The sequence below is a fragment of the Lissotriton helveticus genome, chromosome 8, assembly GCF_964261635.1.
Source record: "Lissotriton helveticus chromosome 8, aLisHel1.1, whole genome shotgun sequence".
Taxonomy (NCBI): domain Eukaryota; kingdom Metazoa; phylum Chordata; class Amphibia; order Caudata; family Salamandridae; genus Lissotriton; species Lissotriton helveticus.
Genome location: NC_136069.1, coordinates 1,137,698,199 through 1,137,723,101, shown reverse-complemented (window position 1 = coordinate 1,137,723,101; position 24,903 = coordinate 1,137,698,199). Strand labels below are relative to the sequence as shown.

General features: G+C 45.9%; 1 protein-coding gene across 1 annotated transcript in view; it reads right to left on the bottom strand.

Annotated features, from left to right (window-relative positions):
- Positions 1-24,618, bottom strand: part of IL18RAP (interleukin 18 receptor accessory protein) — a 245,707-nt gene extending 221,089 nt beyond the window's left edge. The window contains exon 1 of the mRNA XM_078656139.1: positions 24,345-24,618. The gene's annotated coding sequence lies outside the window, so the exon portion shown is untranslated. The remainder of the gene's footprint in view (positions 1-24,344) is intronic.
- Positions 24,619-24,903: the final 285 nt, after the last annotated feature.

Here is a 24,903-nt window from a genome sequence, read left to right as displayed (position 1 = left end):
TTTGGGTATGGTGTCTGTGCATTTGTCCAGAGTGAAAATGCTGTGTATTCCTGTTCAGTCTGGTCACATTGCCTATCCACTGTTTGCCTGCACATCGTTGAGCTTGTTGTACTTCTTTGGATGTTGTTTGTGAGATTTGTGTTTGGCTATTGGTCTTTGATCATCATTGGTTCAGACCTCCCTGAGTGGGATTCTGAAATTTGTAGATACACACCAAGGTGTATCATTGGTTGTCAGGAAACTCACAGGACCTTATTTGCACCTTGATCTGTGTTTCTCACAGACGTTGAATAGTGCAGGTGTGATATGGGTAGATGAGGGGTATGTATGAAGGTCCTACTTGGGTTTGACAGTCAGTGAGTCTGACAATGAGCTTGTGTGTTGTGCTGGTGGCATACAAATGTTAAGGTAGTTGACACAGATGTAGGGTTGGTCACTGTATGGCTTCTGGCACTTCCTATCATTCTTGTGCCAATGCATAGCTTGCATTGCTGTATCCCAGAAATATTGCACAGATGTTACTTTAGTTTAATTTCAATCACTGTGCCACCCATGTCTGATTTGATGGCCTTAGGGTAGTGTGATATGTTCCTCCTCTTGCATGTCATGTACAAATGCTATGTGGCTTGCTCCATGGTTTTCCTGCACTGTGCACTCCACTGTAGGCTAGTCTATTTATTGTCATACATTGCTGCTGGCTTATGATATGTGTATGTGGCAGATTGTCAGTGTGGGATCTGACTGAGGGACTTGGCATGCAGTGTGAACAGTTCTATGGTGGTTAATATGCAGAGATACTCTCCATTTCTTAATTTACTCACTTTGATTCACATTAGTGCAAGGCAGATGTGAGGAGGAGGGATGTCCCGCCCCTGACCTTCTGTGCAGAGTGTTAATCTTCACCCCACTTTCCCAATCTACCTTGCCTGTCGTAGTGTGAGGTGTGAGGTCAAACCACACCTGGCTTCTACATAGTGCATGGAGGGGGGCACAAGAGGAGCACACAGCATGGGCAGAAATGGATGTAGGAAGCGTGCTGTGGGCTGTGACCAACTGATGTGGGAGCACCGTGTGGTTAGGGTGAAGGTGGAGCCCTGGGCAGCTGCCAACACTGCCCATGCCTGACGCCGGCCCTGCCTACTACTTTGTGCGCAGGTTTTCGCGCATCTTCACCAAAGCAGCACCATGACAGAGACATTTCAGGGATTTCTAGGTTGATGGGAGAACCCGATATGGAGGTGTAAATTTCTAGCAAGCAGGACATGTGTAAGTACGCTGGGGGGATATATTGCTGTCTCCACCAGGGTGTCTGATGTAGACAGGAAACTTATTTCAGCACACCAGTTGTGTGTTGTGGTTGTATGCAGAGATGTGTTATTAACTTACCTGGGGTGTTGACCGCGGTGCCATCTTGGCTGCTGGTAGTGGATCAGGTACAGCAGAGGAAGGGCTTGAAGAGCTGGATCCATAGCAGTCAAGAACTTGTGAAGGTGTCCCGGATTCGAGCTTCTATATCCGCAGTGGTGCTTCCGCTCTCTCCAAGTGGCTGGTTTCTCCGCTGCAATCTGATGAGCTGTTTGAGACATCTTGATTTGTCCGGCTGTAATAACGTAGTTCCGTACGGCGGTCTTTCTCTATTGGCTCCCTCCGCAACTGTTGCGGAAGAAAAGTTCTGGAGGGTCCCGAAACTCTGCAGCGGACAGGAAATGGGCCATCTTTGCCCATTATAATATGGCGGACACGAGGACCGCCACAGGAGTGAGGAAAAGGATGTTTTCTTCCACCGCCAGCACCGCGGATGTGGCAAAAACCCCCATCCTAATGAGCCCCTTATTTACAATTAAAAAACAAATAGTATTTAACAACTAATTATAAAGTAAGTACAATTAATTTACCCCCCACTCTACACCTCTATAAAAGGAAAATCCACACAAAAAAAATATACAAACCCTAATTAAATTTCAATTAATAAATCAATATTAATGATCAACTAACTAGTGATTTATTAAACATAAATTACTTCCCACCCTTTACCCCTATAAACCCCACAACCCGTACTTAAAAGCATTTAAAAATTACCATAATTATTTACTAATTAATTAATTAATATTAGTTAACAAACAATTAATAATTATTTACAAAGAAATTACCTAACACAATTAACACTATAAAATCTCAATTAAATAAATATTAATAAAACATATTCATTAATTTATTATAGTTACGTTTCTTCACACCCTATTCTCCCATAAACCCACAACCTGCTATGGAACGAAAAAACACAAAATGAAATAAAAATAAAATTAATTACTACTTAAAATTTAACACATATATTGAAAAACATAAACAATACTTATACAAAAAAATACTTCACATACATTTAAAATGTAATGTAAAATACATAACACTAATTAAAAAAATGATATTTTATACAACTATATTTTTGTAAACAGTATTAATGACTTTTATATTTTTTTAAACAATATTTCTTACCTTTAATTCGATATTCTTGACCACGATATTCTTGCTGTCGATATTTCTGGCTGGACTGTTCCCATGAGGCACAGGGTCAGACTGATTTGCATATGGCCATGTCTGAACTGGGGTGGCAGAGTGGGCTAAAGAACGGTGATGGATCAAACCCAGATCTGTTGACTGGGTGTGAGTGTTTGGTTCAGATGCTCTGTCCATCACCACCCCCTTTTGTACCGCTTTGTTCGCCATAAGTTGGCAGGGTATGCTCAGACGTGTGTCCCTTGCTCACTTTGCCACTGGATTCAAGCAAGCCAGGCTGAAGACGGCGGGAATGCCAGAAACCGGTCCAAGGAAGCTTCATTCCGGTCCAGGGAAGGCATGGCTTGGCAGTTCGGGCTGGAATGTTCCCATGAGGCACAGGGTGAGACTGATATGCATATGGCCATGTCTGAACTGGGGTGGCAGAGTGGGCTAAAGAACGGTGATGGATCAAACCCAGATCTGTTGACTGGGTGTGAGTGTTTAATTGGTTCAGATGCTCCGTCCATCACCACCCCCTCTTGTACCGCTTTGTTCGCCATAAGTTGGCAGGGTATGCTCAGACGTGAGTCCCTTGCTCACTTTGCCACTGGATTCAAGCAAGCCTGGCTTAAGTCGGCTGGAATGCCAGAAACCAGTCCTAGGAAGCTTGATTCCGGTCCAGGGAAGGCATGGCTTGGCAGTTCGGGCTGGACTGTTCCCATGAGGCACAGGGTCAGACTGATTTGCATATGGCCATGTCTGAACTGGGGTGGCAGAGTGGGCTAAAGAACGGTGATGGATCAAACCCAGATCTGTTGACTGGGTGTGAGTGTTTGATTGGTTCAGATGCTCCGTCCATCACCACCCCCTTTTGTACCGCTTTGTTCGCCATAAGTTGGCAGGGTATGCTCAGAAGTGAGTCCCTTGCTCACTTTGCCACTGGATTCAAGCAAGCCTGGCTGAAGACGGCTGGGATGCCGGAAACCGGTCCTAGGAAGCTTGTTTCCGGCCCAGGGAAGGCATGGCTTGGCAGTTCGGGCTAGACTGTTCCCATGAGGCACAGGGTCAGACTGATTTGCATATGGCCATGTCTGAACTGGGGTGGCAGAGTGGGCTAAAGAACGGTGATGGATAAAACCCAGATCTGTTGACTGGGTGTGAGTGATTGATTGGTTCAGATGCTCCGTCCATCACCATCCTCTTTTGTACCGCTTTGTTCGCCATAAGTTGGCAGGGTATGCTCAGACATGAGTCCCTTGCTCACTTTGCCACTGGATTCAAGCAAGCCTGGCTGAAGACGGCTGGAATGCCAGAAACCGGTCCTAGGAAGCTTGATTCCGGTCCAGGGAAGGAATGGCTTGGCAGTTCGGGATGGACTGTTCCCATGAGGGACAGGGTCAGACTGATTTGGGAAACATCACTTACAACGCAACTTTTACCACGCAGTGCCTTTACATCGCAACCATTACAACGCAAACCATTACAACGCATTGCGCTGGGGGGCGCTCTAGGATAGGGAATAGGTTAATTTACTATCCCATAACCTTCCCTAGTGTCCACGGGGACTGGAGTTGGAATAGTAAACTAAACTATTCACTATCCAGCGCCCAAAAGCACTATGCGTTGTAATGGTATGCGTTGTAAAAACCGCGTTGTAAAAGCATGCGATATGAAAGCATGCGTTGTAATGTCGTACATCCGACTGATTTGCATATGGCAATGTATGAACTGGGGTGGCTGAGTGGGCTAAAGAACGGTGATGGATCAAACCCAGATCTGCTGACTGGGTGTGAGTGTTTGATTGGTTCAGATGCACCGTCCATCACCACCCCCTTTTGTACCGTTTTGTTTGCAAGAAGTTGGCAGGGTATGCTCAGACGTGAGTCCCTTGCTCACTTTGCCACTGGATTCAAGCAAGCCTGGCTGAAGACGGCTGGAATGCCAAAAACCGGTCTTAGGAAGCTTGATTCCGGTCCAGGGAAGGCATGGCTTGGCAGTTCGGGCTGGACTGTTCCATGAGGCACAGGGTCAGACTGATTTGCATATGGCCATGTCTGAACTGGGGTGGCAGAGTGGGCTAAAGAACGGTGATGGATCAAACCCAGATCTGTTGACTGGGTGTGAGTGTTTGATTGGTTCAGATGCTCCGTCCATCACCACCCCCTTTTGTACCGCTTTGTTAGCCATAAGTTGGCAGGGTATGCTCAGACGTGAGACCCTTGCTCACTTTGCCACTGGATTCAAGCAAGCCTGGCTGAAGTCGGCTGGAATGCCAGAAACCGGTCCTAGGAAGCTTGATTCCGGTCCAGGGAAGGCATGGCTTGGCAGTTCGGGCTGGACTGTTCCCATGTTGCACAGGGTCAGACTAATTTGCATATGGCCATGTCTGAACTGGGTGGCAGAGTGGGCTAAAGAACGGTGATGGATCAAACCCAGATCTGTTGACTGGGTGTGAGTGTTTGATTGGTTCAGATGCTCCGTCAATCACCACCCCCTTTTGTACCGCTTTGTTCGCCATAAGTTGGCAGGGTAGCTCAGACGTGAGTCCCTTACTCACTTTGCCACTAGATTCAAGCAAGCCTGGCTGAAGACGGCTGGAATGCCAGAAACTGGTCCTAGGAAGCTTGATTCCGGTCGAGGGAAGGCATGGCTTGGCAGTTCGGGCTGGACTGTTCCCATGAGGCACAGGGTCAGACTGATTTGCATATGGCCATGTATGAACTGGGGTGGCTGAGTGGGCTAAAGAACGGTGATGGATCAAACCCAGATCTGCTGACTGGGTGTGAGTGTTTGATTGGTTCAGATGCTCCGTCCATCACCACCCCCTTTTGTACCGTTTTGTTCGCCATAAGTTGGCAGGGTATGCTCAGACGTGAGTCCCTTGCTCACTTTGCCACTGGATTCAAGCAAGCCTGGCTGAAGACGGCTGGAAGGCCAAAAACCGGTCCTAGGAAGCTTGATTCCGGTCCAGGGAAGGCATGGCTTGGCCGTTCGGGCTGGACTGTTCCCATGAGGCACAGGGTCAGACTGATTTGCATATGGCCATCTCTGAACTGGGGTGGCAGAGTGGGCTAAAGAACGGTGATGGATCAAACCCAGATCTGTTGACTGGGTGTGAGTGTTTGATTGGTTCAGATGCTCCGTTCATCACCACCCCCTTTTGTACCGCTTTGTTTGCCATAAGTTGGCAGGGTATGCTCAGACGTGAGTCCCTTGCTCACATTGCCACTGGATTCAAGCAAGCCAGGCTGAAGACGGCTGGAATGCCAGAAACCGGTCCTAGGAAGCTTGATTCCGGTCCAGGGAAGGCATGGCTTGGCAGTTCGGGCTGGACTGTTTTGCATATAGCCATGTCTGAACTGGGGTGGCAGAGTGGGCTAAAGAACGGTGATGGATTAAACCCAGATCTTTTGACTGGGTGTGAGTGTTTGATTGGTTCAGATGCTCCGTCTATCACCACCCCCTTTTGTACCGCTTTGGCCGCCATAAGTGTGGCAGCGTATGCTCAGACATGAGTCCCTTGCTCACTTTGCAACTGGATTCAAGCAAGCCTGGCTGAAGACGGCTGGAATGCCAGAAACCGGTACTCGGAAGCTTGTTTCCGGTCCAGGGAAGGCATGGCTTGGCAGTTCGGGCGGGACTGTTCCCATGAGGCACAGGGTCAGACTGATTTGCATATAGCCATGTCTGAACTGGGGTGGCAGAGTGGGCTTAAGAACGGTGATGGATGAAACCCAGATCTTCTGACTGGGTGTGAGTGTTTGATTGGTTCAGAAGCTCCGTCCATCACCACCCCCTTTTGTACCAGTTTTGCCGCCGTAAGTGTGGCAGGGTATGCTCAGACGTGAGTCCCTTGCTCACTTTGCCACTGGATTCAAGCAAGCCGGGCTGAAGACGGCTGGAATGCCAGAAACCGGTACTCGGAAGCTTGTTTCCGGTCCAGGGAAGGCATGGCTTGGCAGTTCGGGCTGGACTGTTCCCATGATGCACAGGGTCAGACTGATTTGCATATAGCCATGTCTGAACTGGGGTGGCAGAGTGGGCTAAAGAACGGTGATGGATCAAACCCAGATCTTTTGACTGGGTGTGAGTGTTTGATTGGTTCAGATGCTCCGTCTATCACCACCCCCTTTTGGACCACTTTGGCCGCCATAAGTGTGGCAGGGTATGCTCAGACGTGAGTCCCTTGCTCACTTTGCCACTGGATTCAAGCAAGCCGGGCTGAAGATGGCTGGAATGCCAGAAACCGGTCCTCGGAAGCTTGTTTCCGGTCCAGGGAAGGCATGGCTTGGCAGTTCGGGCTGGATTGTTCCCATGAGGCACAGGGTCAGACTGATTTGCATATAGCCATGTCTGAACTGGGGTGGCAGAGTGGTCCTTGACCAGGGCAAAATGGCAGTCCTCACCCTCTGGGACCTCTCTGCAGCATTCAACACCATCTCCCACTGCACCCTAGCCACCAGACTCCACAAGGCACTTGACTGGATATGTTCCTTCCTCACCAGCATAACCCAGCGGGTTGAACTCCCGACCTACTTCTCGGACCCAACAAAGAGCAACTCGAGTGCCCAGGGTTCCTCTCTCAGCCCCACCCTCTTCAACATCTACATGGCCCCACTAAGAACTATCGTCAGGAACCAGGGGCTTAACATCATCTCTTACGCAGATGACACCCAGCTGATCATCTCCCTCACCAATGAAACCCAACATCACCAAACACAACTTCCAAGAAGGGATGAAAGCTGTTGCCACCTGGATGAAGAACAGCTGCCCGAAACGCAACTCAGAATAGACAGAAATCCTCATCCTTGGTTCCTCCTCCTCTGCATGGAATGACTACTGGTAGCCCCCCACCCTCGTAACTCTCCCAACCCCAATGGACCATGCTCAAAACTTGGCATCATACTTAACTCTTCAATGACAATCAACCACCCGATCAATGGAATCCAGATGGATCTCAACAGAATCCAGAAAAACCACCATGAACGCAATCATCAGCAGCAGACTGGCCTGGACGACGGCAACGCTATCTACACCGGAATCAATAAGAAACTCCTTCGCAAACTCCAGTCTGTCGAGAACGTCACAGCCAGACTGATCCTCTACATCCCCCGTTGCAGTCACATCACCCAACACCTGCTCGATCTCCATTGGCTTGCAATCAAAAGAAGAATAACCTTCAAACTCCTCACCCACGCCTACAAGTGCCTTCACAACACCGGACCCACATACCTGAACAGTCACCTCTGCATCCACACACCTAAAAGACACCTGTGATCAGCCCAGCTCTCTCTAGCCACTGTCCCTCACATCAACAATTCTAGAATGGGAGGGAAGTCCTTCACCTACCTCGCAGCCAAAGCCTGGAACACCCTACCCATCCACCTCCAGGTAATCTCCCACATTGCCCCAATTCAGGAAGGAATTCAAGACCTGGCTCTTCGGTTGACTTCAGCACACTACGGAGCCACTCCCCCTCCCCCCCAGTGCCATGAGACCCTCACTGTGAGTAGTTGCACTTTACCAACCCCTGATTGATTGATTGTTTCAATTGAGCCCACATATCATGTTGTCATCCTCCTTTGTTGACTCACTGCTGTCCTATATCAGGGCTGAACTGGATTGGCAATTATGCCTTGTTATTAATCACAGTAAAGCACTCATATATAACAGTTTCTTGGTGCTGAAATGGATACCAACTAGAATGCTTAAGAGCAGAGAAAAGATAGCCACTGTCTTAAAACTAGGGTTTTAAGGCCTTCCTAACTTTCAGCACTTGTGTGATAATAGGCCAAATGAGTACAATGCACCTATGCATTCCTGCTAAACATCAGGTTTAGTTAACACTCACCTTTTCAAATCATGCATTCTCAGTAAACATCATAATGACACAGAGTAATTAACGATATTAAAAAACTGATATATTTGAATCCTGGTGTAAAGGAAAGCTGTCTAAAGTTGTACACTAATATCTTTGTATGGATATTTTACAAATGTAATATTGTAAAACAGAGTTCTTCACACACAGTAATGATGTTGGTAGGGTTTCCTAGATTTTGTGTAGAATTTGATATGAAGTAGAACTTTTAAGACGTTTATGTGCAGACCCCTATGTAAGTTGGAGTTTACATCAAGCTGCATTGTTCAATAAGGCTGAAAAACAATTATTATTTTCATAGATATTTATTTTCCAATAAGCATGTTTTTTATGTCAATGTGTCTCAGTTTTTGGTTTATTCATTTGGAAGTGGTGACCCCTTCCAACTTAATAAACACATTCTGATTAGGTCCAAGCATGTTTTTTAGAGACTCTCTTCTCAACCATGATAGTTACGGCACAGGTAGCAGGAAATCACAGAGTCGTGTGTGTTAAGTTCAAGTAGTATCACCAATTTTAAAATGAAGAAAATAACACAATAAAATTCTCAAATTAATTTAGACAATTAGAGGAAAGTTTAGTGAGCAAAAAAACCCATAAAAATCACCAAAATCAGATAAGTCACCATTGACTGTGAGTGATGTGCAAATTCTGATCTACCGCAAAGGAGCAGAGATCAGAAGCATCAAATGAATCATCCTGGTCCAAGATTTTATGCTGGAACCTAGTAACTATTTTGATGCATCGTTTATTTATTTTGTTTTTCGTAGAATATCCAGTCCATTTATATGAAGCCCTGATGATAGTCCCAGTACTATTTGCCTGGGTCTTGAAACGTGTTGGCATTTTGGGAGGCATTTAGTTAATTCTGAATGCGGCGAGTGTTGAAGGAAACTATTGGATAAAGGATTGATACACTATTCGGATACTCTTTTGACGCTGGAGCTGGAATAACATATGTGGTTCATGACATTGGATATGTTCATGTTTATTACTAAATTTTGTATATGATGTAAATTTTTCTAAAAATGCATTTTGCATCAGATTAATGTATGAATTCATTTGCTGATTTTATCATGTTGCAAGCTGTTGCTAATAATTTTTACACAGTTTCTAAGTCCATTTTTGTCTTTAAGTGTATGTTATTGTGAATTGTATATACATGTAAGTTCATAAGTGAATTTGAAAAGTCTATGTTTCGTTTTCAGTCCCCCAAAAATTGTTTAAATTAACTTTTAAAGAAACAGGAATGGTCTAATAAAAATTCCATTCAGACAGATAAAAGAGTTGACTGTTCGTTACTCCATGAGTAGTACGGAGCTGGGTTCATTCTTTTGTGTTCTGAACCTTTAGAAAGTTAGTACCTGTAGTCTGTCTCTGGTCATATGGCTGGGTGTAGTTGGAAGTTGGGATTTATGTATTCCTCCTAGACAGTCACACACAATAGAGATCTTAGGTGTGCCTGGGTGTGCCGTCACTGCCAGGATGTGAGGGACGTACTAGGCAAAGCTCTACATAATCTTGAATAGGCTGTGTACTGCCTCCACACAAAGGGCTGCATGCCCCTTGTAGTTCATCTGGAGCCAGAGAAAGGAAGGGAAGGCACCTGTGCACTTCAAAGTTATGCCCCAATAAACCTCTCCCATTTCAAAGGCAGAACTGGGTATAGATATTGGACCTCAGACATCAACTTTTCAGTACACCTCTGGACCTGTGGATAGTGTGCCAGAAAGAGGGACTGCTGTGCTGCTGAAAGGACTGCCACTCTTCTGGACTGCGGTCTGGGACTGTGGGTCCCGTGCTCTCCATGCCACTGAAGTCAAGCTATCCTGGCTGAAAAGTGGTGAAACCTTGAAACCGGTCCTAGGATGCCTGTTTCCAGTCCAGTGAGGACCTGGCCGGCATTTCAGGCTGGAGTGTTCCCATTGGGCACAGGGTCAAGACTGATTTGCACATTGCTGAGTTCAAACCGGAATGGCATGGTGAGCAAAAAAACAATGGATTTAAGCCCAGATCTCTGTACTGGGGTGAATGTATGACCTTGTTCTGGATTCTGTTCATCAATTGTTGTTTTTGCACTCTTCTGGACTGCTGCTCTGAAGGACTGTGGTGCTGTTGTGCTGACCTGCTGTCTGCTACCCTCTTGCCTGGTTGAGAAGGACTGGGCCTGCATCTGGTGAACCTAGGACCCCATAAGTGCCTCCAAGTACTAGTTGGATGGCCTCCTGACTTGAGTCTCAGGGACAGAGGACTACAAAAACCTAAGCAACAGCATTTGGACTCTGCCATCTGTGAATTCACCCAGCCAAGTGGTGCCCCCTGTCCTGGATCCTTGGAAATGGGCCTACGGTGCTCCACCAACCTCTGTGGATCCAGAGGAACTTATGTATCACCTGCAAAAGAAATCTGAGCAGTACTGGCTCATTCCCACCACTGTTTAAGTCTCCTCCATCCCAAAGACCCACTTTGCTGCCCACAGCCTCATTTAAACCATCACTGTGTTCACCGTGCAGGGCCTCACACCCCTCCTCAACGGAAGCCTTGTCGACCATGACAGACTCTGCTTTTGCAGCCTTGCAGCTTCTCAGAACTGATGCCTCACCCCACTGCATGACACATCCTCAATGATAGACATCACATTACGAGTCTCCATCAAATGAGTTTTTAGACAACAATGCAGATCCTCAGAGCGCAGCCTCGCTAGATCTCAAAACCAAGGCATCACTTTGGCTGCGAGACTCATCCATGTGGACTCGTGCAACACTCTGCAAACCAGGATTTAGTGTACTCTGTTCAGCGGGCCTAACTGGGATCCTGTAGATGTCCTGTGCTACATCGCGCTCAGCCTAAATATTTTGATTTTGTCACGGTCCAGCATGGCCAAATATCCACATTTGGCACTTTGTGCTTTTTGGAACCGTTTTCATATCACCAGTTCTACTAATTGGATTTTTCTGATTTTGATCGTGATTTATAAATAATACTCTATATTTCTAATCTGTCATGGAATCCGCATTGTGTGGTGTTCTTTACTTCTTTACTGTTTGAAGTGTTGCACAAATACTTTACACATTTCCTTTAAATTAAGCTTTACTGGTCTGTACAAAGATATGAGAGGGCTGAGCACAGGTTAATTTAGGGTAGGCTTGTGCCTCACCCTGACAAGGATTGATTTTGCTACTTGATCAGGGCTCACACCCCAGTCAACCAACAACCCAACTTTTCACAGTATGCTTGTCATAACATTGCTCCCAGATGGGGGGTGTGGCCAAAGAGGCGAAGATCGAGGTCAAACTTTAACAGAGCTCCGGCCCCCCCATTGTAGTTTACCATGATCCTTTCCGGAAGCGCTAACAAGCCCTCCCTATAGTCCTCCTTGTTGCAGAGGCACCCAGGGGGCCTATACGAACTTCCCTCTTTGCAGGTGACACAGCAGCGGCAACTCGGCAACTGTGTGAGGTGACTAGCCCTGATATCAAGGGACAACCAAGATGGCGGCCGCTGCTTTTTTGTCAGCGATTGCAGAAACGTGATATGTGAGATTGCTGGCTGCACTCCAGGCTTGTTGCTATTACGGGAGGGAGTGAAAATAATAAAATAAATAAATAATAATAACTTAACTTGAGGCTGAGTCCCTTGTCTCCGCTCCTGCTCTCCTGCCTTTGACTTCAGGAAGCAGGCATCCAGGCTCCCTCTGCTTAGCCAATCACAGTGCTGCAATGTAGCATTGTGATGGGTCTGAGTGCCATGACACGATGCTCAGCCATGTGCTGGAGGGGTGGGCATGTTCTCCATGCAGGCTGTAATGCAGCCTGCATGGAGAACGGCGAATGTGCGCATGACTGGTTTGGGTGGCCCAAGAGGGCCGACCAAGCAGTCATTGCGCACTCAGGAGTGGGCAAACCACTCCTCCCCTGCCATGCTCCAAGAGCAGAGTATCCCCACCTACCCACCCACCCGTAAAGCAGCACAACCATAAAATGATAATACCTGAAAGTTATTATAATTTTATGCTTTAGGTTCTCGTACCTCTTGAAAGCAGTGGGGTAATACTCCTATGCCATAGCAGAGGAGCCGGCGCTGCCAGGCCCCTGACGCCTTCCTGGTTCACCTTCCTTGTTGTCCTCCACCAATGCGACAGACCTCCAGCATCAAAGACGGTCTAAACAAAGATGGACCAGTACACCACTTCCACGTTAGACAGCGGGGTGCAGCTGGGTACCAGCTGCCAATCCCGTTGACCCAGCCCCCCTACAGACCTGACAGCCATCCTCAAAGTAATCCAAGACTCCAGAGAAGCAGTGGAGTCCAAAGTGGATGGAGTTTGTGTCGATCTCTCACTTCTGTGAGGGTTTCTTCGCAGGGTGGCAAGAGGGTTACGGAAGCAGAGAAACAGATCTCAACCACTGAAGATGAGGTGGTACCTATGAAACAGCAGGTTTCCCAATTATTGTCCACTGTGGCGGCTTTTGACGATTGAGCAGAAAATCGATCGAGGAAGAACAACTTGCCCATCATTGGCTTAGCAGAGGGGGTTGAGGGAGCAAATATGGATGATCCCCTGGAAAAATGGTTCTGTTCATGGGTCCCAGCGGATCTGTTGCTTCATTGTGGAGCAAGTACACCATGCCCTGACCAAGAACCCCCCCACGTGCTGCTCCCCACCCAGTGTGGCATGCATTCTCACCTTTCAAGATCAGGACACCATTCTCCGCGACGCCCCGACTCAATCCCACCTGAGGCGCTTCAAAGCAAAGATTTTCATTTTACCAGACTACACCAGGGCATTCCAGCGACACCGTTGCCCATTTGAAGAGATCAAGCAAAAACTCTGGGTGCTCAACATCTGCTATTTGCTTCTTTTTCTTTATCGGCCAAAATTAATTTTTGCCTCCTCCACTTACTTTTTTCACACTCCCAACTAGGCCTGGGAATGAGTGATGGACCAACGACCACTGGGCTCACGAGAATCTATAGAACTGATGGAACCAAAGGGATGGAAGCCCTCCTTCATACGCTGCCCAGGAACCTCACATACGATGTAACAGATCCTGTAAAACTAGACGCCATGAGGCAGGGGACGACCTTCAATGAGTCTGACTCCGAAAAGCAAGACACTGCGCCACATAGACCCAGAGGCAACCGTTTCTGACATTCCGACGCTTTTCAAACTTACTGAAGACGTATCAGACTCCATGTCCTGATTGCAGTGAGACAAACCTAAAAGAGGCCATGAGAAGACTTTCCTCATGATGATGCAGGGGGCGAGACCCTATTGGCATTGGTAACATATAATTAAAAGCTGAACTACTATACTATGCTGCTTCACTAGTTTGTTTTCTCTTGTGACATTTCCTCTCTATCACTGTGACTGTGGTCCCCTTTTCTACCACAGGAGGAAGGTCCTTCTCCTACCTGGCCGCCAAGACGTGGAATTCCCTCTCGACCCACCTCCGCCTGACCCAGGATCACCTCGCCTTCAGGAAGCAGCTCAAGACCTGGCTGTTCGAGCAGTAGCGGACCCCCCCTCCCCAAGCGCCTTGAGACCCTCCGGGTGAATGCTTTGATTGATTGATTGATATGCTGAATGCCACTGTCAGGCACAGATATCCTTGCAAGGGTGCATGGAACTCTGGGCCATATGTTTTCTTTATTTCCAACAGTTCGACAATAAAATGCTCTTTATAGGAACAACAGATTCTTCGTGGGTGGTAGTATGGGAGGGGAGATGTTGGGGGAGGGCTGTTTTGCGCAGTTATGTTGTTATTCCTTGTTTCTCTTTCAGGTACTCACCACAAAAGCTCTCCAAAGTAACAGTTCTGACCTTAGAGAGCAGTCTTGAACCACTCTACACCATCCTTACTCAAGTCGTTGGGACAGTTGATTTGTTTTGTCAAACCTTAACTCTTCAGTCATATTATTAAAATCACCTCCGGGAATGTGAACGGTCTCTTGGACTGTATTAAGTGGTCAGCCGTATTGCGATATGTTAAAAGGTATAGACCAGACTTGGCCCTTCTTCAAGTGACACACCTCTTAGGAGAACAGAGGGGCATATTATCAAGCAGGGCGTTAAAATTATCGCCGTTTTAGTGGCGGAAAACTGCTGCTAAAGCGGCGATAATCGGCTTGATAATATGCCCTGGGGAATTCCAATAGAAGCCCATGTTCACACCAGAACATGGGTTTCTTTTGGAATTCAGAAGGCCATATTTTCAAGCCCATTATCGCCGATTTAGCGGCTGTTAGGGACACTGATGGTGTCCCTCCTGAGGAACTGCCACGATTGCTCTACCATTTGGGACCTTTTATCGAGATCTTTAAGTGGAGCGTGTGACCCTGTCCAGTAAGTAAGGTGCACATACTTCTGACAGATGGGCCTCTGCCATCCATTCCTCCCTCCCTGGCTCAAGTGCTAGACCAGCCACTGTCAGCAGAGGAGATTGGTCAAGCCATAACTGATCTACAATCTGGCATGACCCGGGACCCAACAGATTCCCCGTCGAGTTTTTTAAACACTATCAGGACATTATGACTCCTCATCTTCTGACCCTCTATAAAGAGGTGCTCGAGAGAGAGGCGTGTTTTCCTCAGAGTTGGATGTTGCCACCCTTGTGGTTATACCTAAGGCAGGACAACTGGCAGGCATATGCTCCTTATATCGCTCGATCTCCCTCATCAATGTCGACATCAAGATTTTTGCGAGGGTCTTGGCATCCAGACTGACTCGATCTCTCACCTACCCTACACATTCAGACTAGTACGTTATTATGCCCAGCAGGAGCACTCATCACTATATTCAAATAATGCAGCTGACCCTCTCTCTGTCGTTCTGGCTGGTAGGTATTCTGGCCCTCCTCCTTATAGATTTGGCCATGCTAGTGGGGTTGCTTTACCAAGCCCCCTCTGCGCAGGTACAGGTAAACTGAATTCTCTCCCCACCCTTCCCCATTTACAAAGGGACGCCACAGGGATGTCCCTTATCAACGCTGCTTTTTGCCCTCACAATTGAACCGTTGGTGCTCTTGGTGCAATGCCATATGCAGGTTTGGGACTGGCGATGGGGGAGGGGGTGAAGTATCACATCAGCCTCTACACGGACAATGTCCTACTTTTCCTTAGTGAGCCACAAACATCAGGCCCCAGATGTCTTGAGATCCTTCACCTTTATTCTGAGGCATCAGGTGTGCTAGTGAACCCTAGTAAATCTGAGTTGGTAAAGTCGCTGGTGAGGCTGCAGGACAGTATTGGTGTCCCGATATTCATTTCAGGCATAACTCCTTAATGTACATAAGGATCCACATTTCCAGCCTTTCAGACCTAGCCTGATCTCTAAACTTTCGCTCCCTCACCTCAGCACTGGACCGTGATTTCCGTAACTAGTGTTGTCGTCCAATAAACCCATTGGGGTGGATTGCAGTGTTCCAAATGGTGAGACTTCCCAAATATGTCTATACTTTGGCGAACTACCCTCATCCTATTCCACGTGTGTGGTTTCGGTCACTTACCTCGAAATTGACTTCCCTTGTATGGGCGGAGTGGCATTCTGTTGTGTTCACTTCAGCCATCAAGTCAATGTTTAATGGAGGCCTCAGCCTCCCCAATCTGTATGGCTACTATCTTCCTGAATCCAAAATGCTCCTGGCATTCTCCACGACTGCGAGCAGGGCAGTGTCCGTCCCCTGACCAGGGCGAAAACCCGTTTGGGAATCACCCAAACGAGTTTTCGCCCTGGTCAGGGGACGGACACTGCCCTGCTCGCAGTCGTGGAGAATGCCAGGAGCATTTTGGATTCAGGGGGATCGGTGGCAGTGATCCTCCTGGACCTCAGTGCGGCTTTTGACACCGTAGACCATCAGGTGTTACTCCATCGGCTGGCGGAGGTGGGGGTCTCCGGGATGGCCCTGAAATGGTTCGCGTCATTTCTGGAGGGCCGGACGTTTGAGGTCTGGGAAGGCCAGGAGAAATCATCATCTGTCCCTCTCCAGTGTAGTGTGCCACAGGGCTCATCGTTGAGTCCTACATTGTTCAACATTTATATGGCCCCACTGGAGAGTGTGGTGCTGCCACTGGGTATCAAGATCATCAGCTATGCTGATGATACCCAGTTGGTGGTAGGGCTCCCCCAGGCGGCAAACCAACCCGACCGGCTGCACACCTGTTTATCTCAGATCTTTATGTGGATGTGCAGCTCTGCACTCAAGCTTAACGGTTCGAAAACCGAATTGATGATGCTGGGGAACTCCCCTCCCTCCCTCTCATCGAGCAGCTGGCCCAGCTGCCTGGGAGTGGCACCCACCCCCAAACAGGAGATTAAGAGCTTGGGGGTGTGGCTAGAGCAGGACCTTTCTTTTAGGACCCACGCTAAAAAGACAGCAGGCGTGTGTTTTGGTCTGCTCCGGTCTGCCCGGAAGATCCTACCTCTCCTCCCGATGGCTTCGAGGAGGCTGCTAATCCAGGGACTCATCATCTCACGGCTGGATTTCAGCAACGCGCTGTTTCTGGGGGCTCCAGAAACAACCCTAAACAAACTGCAGCCAGTACAAAATGCTGCTGCTAGGCTTTTGACGGATCTGCCCAGGCGCCAATCTGCCCGTCCGGCGCTTAAGGCGCTTCATTGGCTTCCCATCAGAGAGAGGGTGAATTTTAAAGCACTCTGCATGGCCCACAAAATCCTGCAGGGCAAAGGGCCACCTATCCTACGGGAGATGGTCCAACCCTATAAGGCCCCTCGTACCTTGCGCTCGGATCACCAACATCTGCTACAAGTTGCGAGAGTAAGGAAGGCCAGGACTGGCGGCAGAAGATTTTCCATAAACGTTGCAACTTTGTGGAACTCCCTTCCGTTATCCCTACGCTCTGAAACGAGTTTTTTACGGTTCCGTAAACTTTTAAAGACCCACCTGTTCCCTGCCTAATGCCTCTGTCTTTTGTTATGGTGCCTCTGTTTTTTTTTTCTGGAAGAGCGCGGGGATGCCCAAGGGTAACCAGGCGCGATATAAAACTCAGTAATAATAATAATAATAATAATAATAATAATCTTGAAGCACACCTAGTCTTGGTGGCCAAATGGTTCACCAGAGGCTTTGACAATCCAGCCTACAGTCTTGAAGTACACCTGCTGGGCCTTGTCGGGCTCCTAAACTTACTCAGTGGCAATCATTTACCCTCTACGACACCGTCCTGCACTGAGTGCCGCTGCTCTTTTGGAGGGCAGCATCAGGCCTCACCTAGTGTACTACTCATCTCACAGACATGACACCATTATGGGCCTCCCACTGGGACTGTATTGGTATTGCCTTCCTAGGAGGTATTCGCCAGAGTGGGTCCTTGATGTCCTTTCAGTAGATGCAGGGTCACTATGGTCTATCCCACAACCAATTAATTCTCTATCTTCAGCCACACCACGCCTTTTTGACCCATCTTCTGACACTGAGCAGATTCCTGAGTACAGCCCCCTTGAGGCAAAACTGATGATGGGTCGACTAGCCAAGGGTGCTTTCTTGGAAATGTATCGCTCCCTAATCATTAACGCACCAGCATAAGTGGGAGGGCTAGGTAGGGGAGTTGGAGGATGCGGACTAGCGAGAGGCATGCGTAGCACCGAGGGAAGTAGCCATTTCCTCATGCCTATGGATGGTACAGGTTAACTATCTCCATGCAACATATTTATTCCCTAAACAGTTACAGCAGATGGGTCATACAGACCTAGCTGCATGTACACACTGCTCTGCTCCTGCAGCTGATTTCTACCATATGGTCTGGTTGTGTCCAACATTCACACCTTTTTGGAATGCAATAAGACATGAGATTTTGGAGGTACTGGGTCACCGGATTGTTTGGATCCCGGGAGGCACTTTTAGGTCTTCTGGAGGGAGTTGGTGAATTGAGCTCTAAACACACCTTTGTAGGAGTGGTCTCCTTAAGTGCTAAATGTGAGATCACACTTAATTGTAAGCATTTTAAATCCCCCACCCTGATCACATGGCAGAGAGGGGTCGACTGGGGTGCACGCCCAGAGCAGCCAGTCTACGACGTTCGGGGCTGTCCCCAAAAACATGAGAAGGAATTGGGGTGAATGGAGTACTTATTATGGACTGCCCATGAAAATTTGCTTGGCTATGACATGTACATGTGAATATCTGATGCTCTGGCCCGATTGCTTGCAATGATTATTTGTAACTCTCTGTGGATGAAGCTGTAAACTGTTACTTCTAATAAATCTAATAACATTTGGTTATTTAAAGAAAAATGAGTCCCAGATGAAACCCTTGAGAAATATTTGGACCTTTTATAATTCCTCTCTGAAGCACTCAGCCCTGAACAGACTAGTTTCTTAAATGTAAAGAATAAAGCATGCTGGTGCTTACATTAACACTAACTAATAATCTTTGATCAAACATGGTGGGGATTAGGCTGACATAAGGCAGGTAAAGCAAAGACACAAACTAATGGTTAAGAAAATAAAATAAAACATTTCTTGCCAATAGATGGAACTCTCTTGCATAAAAACAAAGAAGCCAAACATGTATGGGATGTTGTGTTGTTTGGTACTATGCAAACTATGCTCTACAGACTATGATTAGTTCCCCAGAATCTAGGAAACCACAACTAATGGTCAATAGTGTGCAGTCTGCCAGGTAATGGGCACGCTCATGGAAGTCGGATAGGGCCTACTTTCTTGTATGGGCAAGTTATATTTGTTGGAAATGGGTGTGCACATACCCAAGAGTAGTCTCTTTTTAAATTAATTTAATAAAGGAGAATATTAAATCAATAAAAGAATAACAAAAATAGCGTTACATATCATCATTTGAGTTCACAAATGCATTACTGAATGTCTTCCACCTTCTTCAGTATATTTTTGGAACACAAAGACTTTCAAGAAGGGTAGAACATAGAAATAGACACACTTACTCACCCTGTGGCATACTGAGTCTTTACTAGATACTGTGATCGCCTACATGAGAGAAAACCCACTTTATAGTTTTAAGAAAGATGGTTGCAATTTTGGATTGGTGATCATTAAATACTGTTTATCTTACAATGCAAGTGTCAAAGTCTCAAGTCGGAATTTAGTTCGAATTGTATCCTGCTGTTCAGATTGACCTTAAGTTTGAGGTAACAGTTGATGTCATAAAGTTGCCTGTGTGTTGCTTTAATATAAACGTCAGGATGTAAACTAACTGCACCGCCCTCCTTATCTGCTTCTTGATTATAATGCATGATTATTTTTTAGTTTTTATACGGCACTCCATTCTGGCATATCAACATTAGAGGCCAAATATTTACTCTAGTTGTTATATTTTTTAATTTGCGTTCAAGTTTTTTAATGGCTGCTATGTAAAACAGGTCTGTCATGTTGCAGGATGGAAGAACTGGTGTGAAAGCGGACATAGGTCTTAAATTACTTTATAGGAAATATGTGGTATTAATAGATGTTGACCTTTCCGTTTCCCCATTTGATGATTAATGGCTTGTTCTCGGGTTACAGTGTAAGATTTATTTTTTCAAGTTCTGAAGATGCAAATAAGGAGTGTAGGTCATGATTACACATGGGTGTCTCCTTTCTTAGTTTGTCTTTGAAATATGACGGGAGTTGAAGTTTGTTTATAAACTTTTACAGTTGAGTTTTCGTTTGGACAAGGTCACAGTGTTCAGTAAGGCAAATAAAAAGTGTTCCTTGTTATCAGTACCGTTCTCAGTTGTGCTGAGACAATTAGGTCTCAACTTCTTGGTCAATGGGTTGTTTGAGTCTTTTCCAGTGTCGGCCGCCACCTATCTAATGTGGTAAGGGGGTGTGTGGGTTTTGGAGTAGGGGAAGGGAGAGAAATAAAAAATAAAAAAGACTTACCTTCTGCTCCGCTCCCGCTGATGGCTGCCTCGCTGCACCTCTCATCGGGTCAGAAGGGGATGGGCCCTCAAGGCACAGGCTTTTCACCCAATCCAGATGCTGCTCTCATGCTATGTGAGCAGTGCCAGGATTCATCTGAGTTGCCTTGTTTGCAGGAATTAGAGCCTGTGGCATTTCTCCAACCTGGCTGTGCAACACAGTCGGGTTAGAGAAACATAAATGCACATGTCTGAGACGGCCGGCCAAACCGACATGCAAAAATATAGGTGCACACTTCTCCTCTCTGCCATGCCCTGCTCCGCCCAATTTTCATGGCACGGCTCAGACAGCATAAATCAAATGATAATAACTTTGTGTTATTATCATTTTATTTATCATCTGCTGGCGCTGGGCTGTGCGGCGATGCTCCTCCGCCATTACGGAAGAGCCGCCCCATGTCTATTCCCAATTATCTTCTTTGCGCTCTGGTTTGGGCTCCCTGGCATGGCATTAGGTGTTTCTGGTCTGTACATTGTCCTAGTCTGTTTCTGTTATCTGTGGTGCTAATGTCTTGTCTTGCTGTTTGAGCTGTGTATGTGTCTCCTGACTGTTTCTAAAAAATAACGTTATATTTTATAAGTTTCACAAATTCAAGAGAATGAAATGTGTGAAACCACTTTTAACAGTATAATTTTAGAGGCAGAGCACAGATACTGTTGATGCTGATTGCAGTATCACAGTGCACAGACACGTCACAACAACAAAACTAGGTTTCAGAAAATGCAAAAACAATACCAGGGTAATCATGCAGAAAAGGCGGAAACCCTGCAAGTAGAATATTGAAAATAAAAGGTTTATCGAAAATGGGATGCACATCTTGTTGTTGAGTTGCAGGATCATTACTACTCTCCAAATACCCTCTGACTTATGGAGTAAGATACTGTGCATGTCTCATGCACCATTGGTCCATGCTTGGCCAATCACACATGGTCATCTTGCAATGACTGCATTTCCAAGAGCGCTGGGGTTCTAAAATTGCTAGATGCAGGCCTCAAGTGGCATTGCAACTCATCACTGCAAAACCAATGATATGCCCTGCATCAAACACTCAACATGCTTGGCTGTCATATAAGACCTGCACTGTCATTCACACTGCTTGTGTTTGTGTGGGATCTGCAATGGCTGTAGTGGAAACTGGCAGAGGGACAAAAGAAAGAGCATAATCTGAGCTGGGCAGTTGTATGCACCCTGTCCAGAAAGGAATCACAATCCTAGTAATGGAACGTCAGTAGTACACTCTAAATTAGCCAATGCTCACCCTCTGGTAGCTTGGCACAGAGTAGTTAGGCTTAACTAAGAGGCAATGTGTAAAGTAAGTGTGCGCATAACACACAGTAATACAGGACAAAAACACCACAAAAGGACTCCACACTAGTTTAGAAAAATTGAGAATATATGTATGAGTAAAACAAGACTAAAATTACAAAAATCTGATAACTAGAAAACAAGAAACGAATTTATAAATAATATACTGTTTTGTAGTCCTTAGAAACAAATAGCACCAACTGGGGCTTCTGGTTGCGCTTGACAGGGCCAAATCTAAAAGTACTGGCCGACCACGAGGGAGCGCATGTCAGATACAGGGACCAGCCTTGGCCTGCTGAACAGTACCTTGTATACATCAAGGACATTTTGTGGATTTGACATAATTTTCCTGAAATTTCACATACGTACACAAAAGAAAATTACACTCATTTCTCGTCCTCTAATTACAAAACCCTATAGATACGTGAGTGATAGATTTAAACAAAAAATCATCTGACCAAGAATGGAAACAAATCATTGCATATCTGAAAATTAGTATCTAAAAAAGCTAGATTCAAATTATTACAATATATCCTACTATATCGCATATTCTGGACTCCAAGCCATCTACACAAACTGTATTGCGCAACACCTGACAAATGCCCAAGATGAGACATGAAGAATGCCAACCTTTTACACATGTTTTGTACATACATGAAAACACTTCGGGCCTCCACACTCACGGCTGAGTCTCCAAAGTCGTGGGGGAGTCTCCATAGTCAGTGCGGAATCTCCTCAATCAGAATTCTTATTGCAGAGATTCTGCCTGAGTGGGGAGACTTCCACACAACATTTGGGCCTTCAGCCAGAGTACAGAGGCCCTTTGTGAATCAGACTATTCAGGTCTGCCAATAGTTCACTCAAGCAATAGAAATAATAATAATAATGTAAAACTCTTCAGAAGCCAGTATTTCTGGCTAAAGAATCTGAACTAAGTAAAAGAAAGATGAATATAGATTTATAGATCTTGGGGCAGATTTATCAAACTTTCACGCAACACAACGCAGGAAGACAACTTATAGGAATGCACCATATTTACCAATATAAAGCATACTCCGGCGGAGTTAAGTAAATAAATAAAATGAATTACATTGCGGGCACTGCATCGCCATTTGGCAATGCAGTGTGCGCAATGTAACTCGTTTTATTTATTTCTTTACTTAACTCCGTTTAGCCGTATGCTAGAGTTTACTACCCCCCACCCTATCTCTCCCCCGCCCCAGCCCGCCCTACCGCCCCGCAGCACTCCCTCGAGGAGCTCCACTGGCTTGCGTGGCTTGGTAAATGTGACTTTAGTGTCGTGTTGCCTTTGCGTTACCTTGCGTGACGCAAAGGCAACACAACACTTTGATAAATCTGCCCCTAGTGTTCATCTTATTAAATCGTTAACATGCCCAGAAGGGGAAATCAGATGCCCCGCTATATCATAACACAGTGGCTAGGGGAACAGGGTAAACGGTTGGAAGCCAAGAGCCTGGCAATTGCTAGACCACGACAGAAAAATAAACTCACACCCATAACTGGGTGAGACACAATACTCATGAACCTAACAACACATAGCATAACTGAATATAGAGTTGTGGCAACTCGATTGCATCTGTACCATCCTCATTCACCCCCCCCCCCCCCCCGCCTCCCCCCCGCCTCCCCCCCAAACCGCTCAACTCCTGGCAGATAGAGGTACCAGAATGACATCAGGATATGTGATGAATGAGAATAATAGGTGCATTTTAAACATATATTCGATGTCCTCACAGTGTTAGGGGGTTAAATCTTGATACTTCAGTGTGGACAATGTAATATGACTGGAACAATGCTCTTGGAAAAAAGGTACAATAGTTTTTATGCTTACCGAATCTCAATAAAATGATTTAACACATTGTTGCCATAAAATGCATAATTTGCCCCCATTTTCAAATGATATCTGAGAGGGGTGAAAGTGACCTCCCAGTGGGCATTCCTTGCCCACTGGTGAATTCACGATCGGTATTTAGGTTTTCCCGCCACTTTCACAATCACCAGCTGCCACTAATTGATAAGGGCAATGTGGTATTTAAAGAGGAAACATACGTTTGGCAACTCAATTGTGCTAAATGCAGGCCAATAATAGGCAAATTATAACATTAAAACAAATGTTGTTGCTGCCACACACCAACAGCGAGTGCAAAAGTAGGAATGGAGCAAAACAGCACATTCCGTAAGTAAATAATATGCGGCCAGAGGGCGTGCGCTTTTGCTCCTTTTCGTTCAGCTACCGTGTCTGTCAATAAAAATAAATGATCGGATTTTATCCACTTAGTAAAATATGAAAGTGACTTTGCTGCTGCAAAGCAGCACTATTTGCTGCAAAAAAAGAAATGGACAACCCAGAAGAACCTTACAATATGTTACATTGTGCCATTTAACACCTGTGTGCACATTAGTGTCACCTTAGCAGTTGTTTTAACTCCTGACCTATATTTGTTGGCAGTGGGTGAGTAAACGCGTCCAGAAGCTTGAAATGCTGTACTATTGATTAGCCAAAATTTATACATGAATTCACACTAGCTTTGTAATCCATTGACATGCGAAATATTGGCAAATAATTCGGTGGGGAATGTAACACAGTTAGACGTGTTTATGAGAAAGCTATGAAACAGAAAGATGCATGCCTTATACAAAGAATGTTATGAACCTAGAAATAAACACATATTGAAGTGGCCGTGAAAGCCAAAGGCATATAAAACTCACCAGTCATCATTAGAATAACCATAAACTTTGTACTAGTCTTACCTTATTTCCTGGCAAAAAAGGTGAATGGAAAGCTGCTGCAAAAATGTTCTTATACCAATATTTCCTAAATAATGATAAGAAAACAGAGACTTTATAAAGAGTTCTCAGGTCGTAACTGTTCAAAGGTTGTTAGACATGGATGAAGCCACATTGCTAAGGTAGTTGAGAGGAAAATGCAGAAAATGTCTTCCTGTCTCTCATGTTTCAAGGGAAAATGCGGACTAAACGTACAGATAGGGGTAGCAAGCGTTAAAAGAAAACCATAAGCAAAAGTGACACTCAGGTATTAGAAAATAGTTTTAAAAAAGCATTGCGGAAATGTTTGAGGTTTGGGTGAATCTATTTCCTGCAGCGGAACTCTGCTTTCAGCTTTACATTTCTTGCACAAACTTGTTGACGCGTTCTTTCTTCCGTGCTCTTTCCTGTTGTTCAAGACCGGAAGCGCGACTTTTCCTGATTCGAAAGCTGTCAGAAATTTCTGTTTCAGTCACGTTCTTAACAGGAATATTAAAACATATTCAGAGACTTAGGGGTTGAGTTTTGAGACATAGGAGGACAA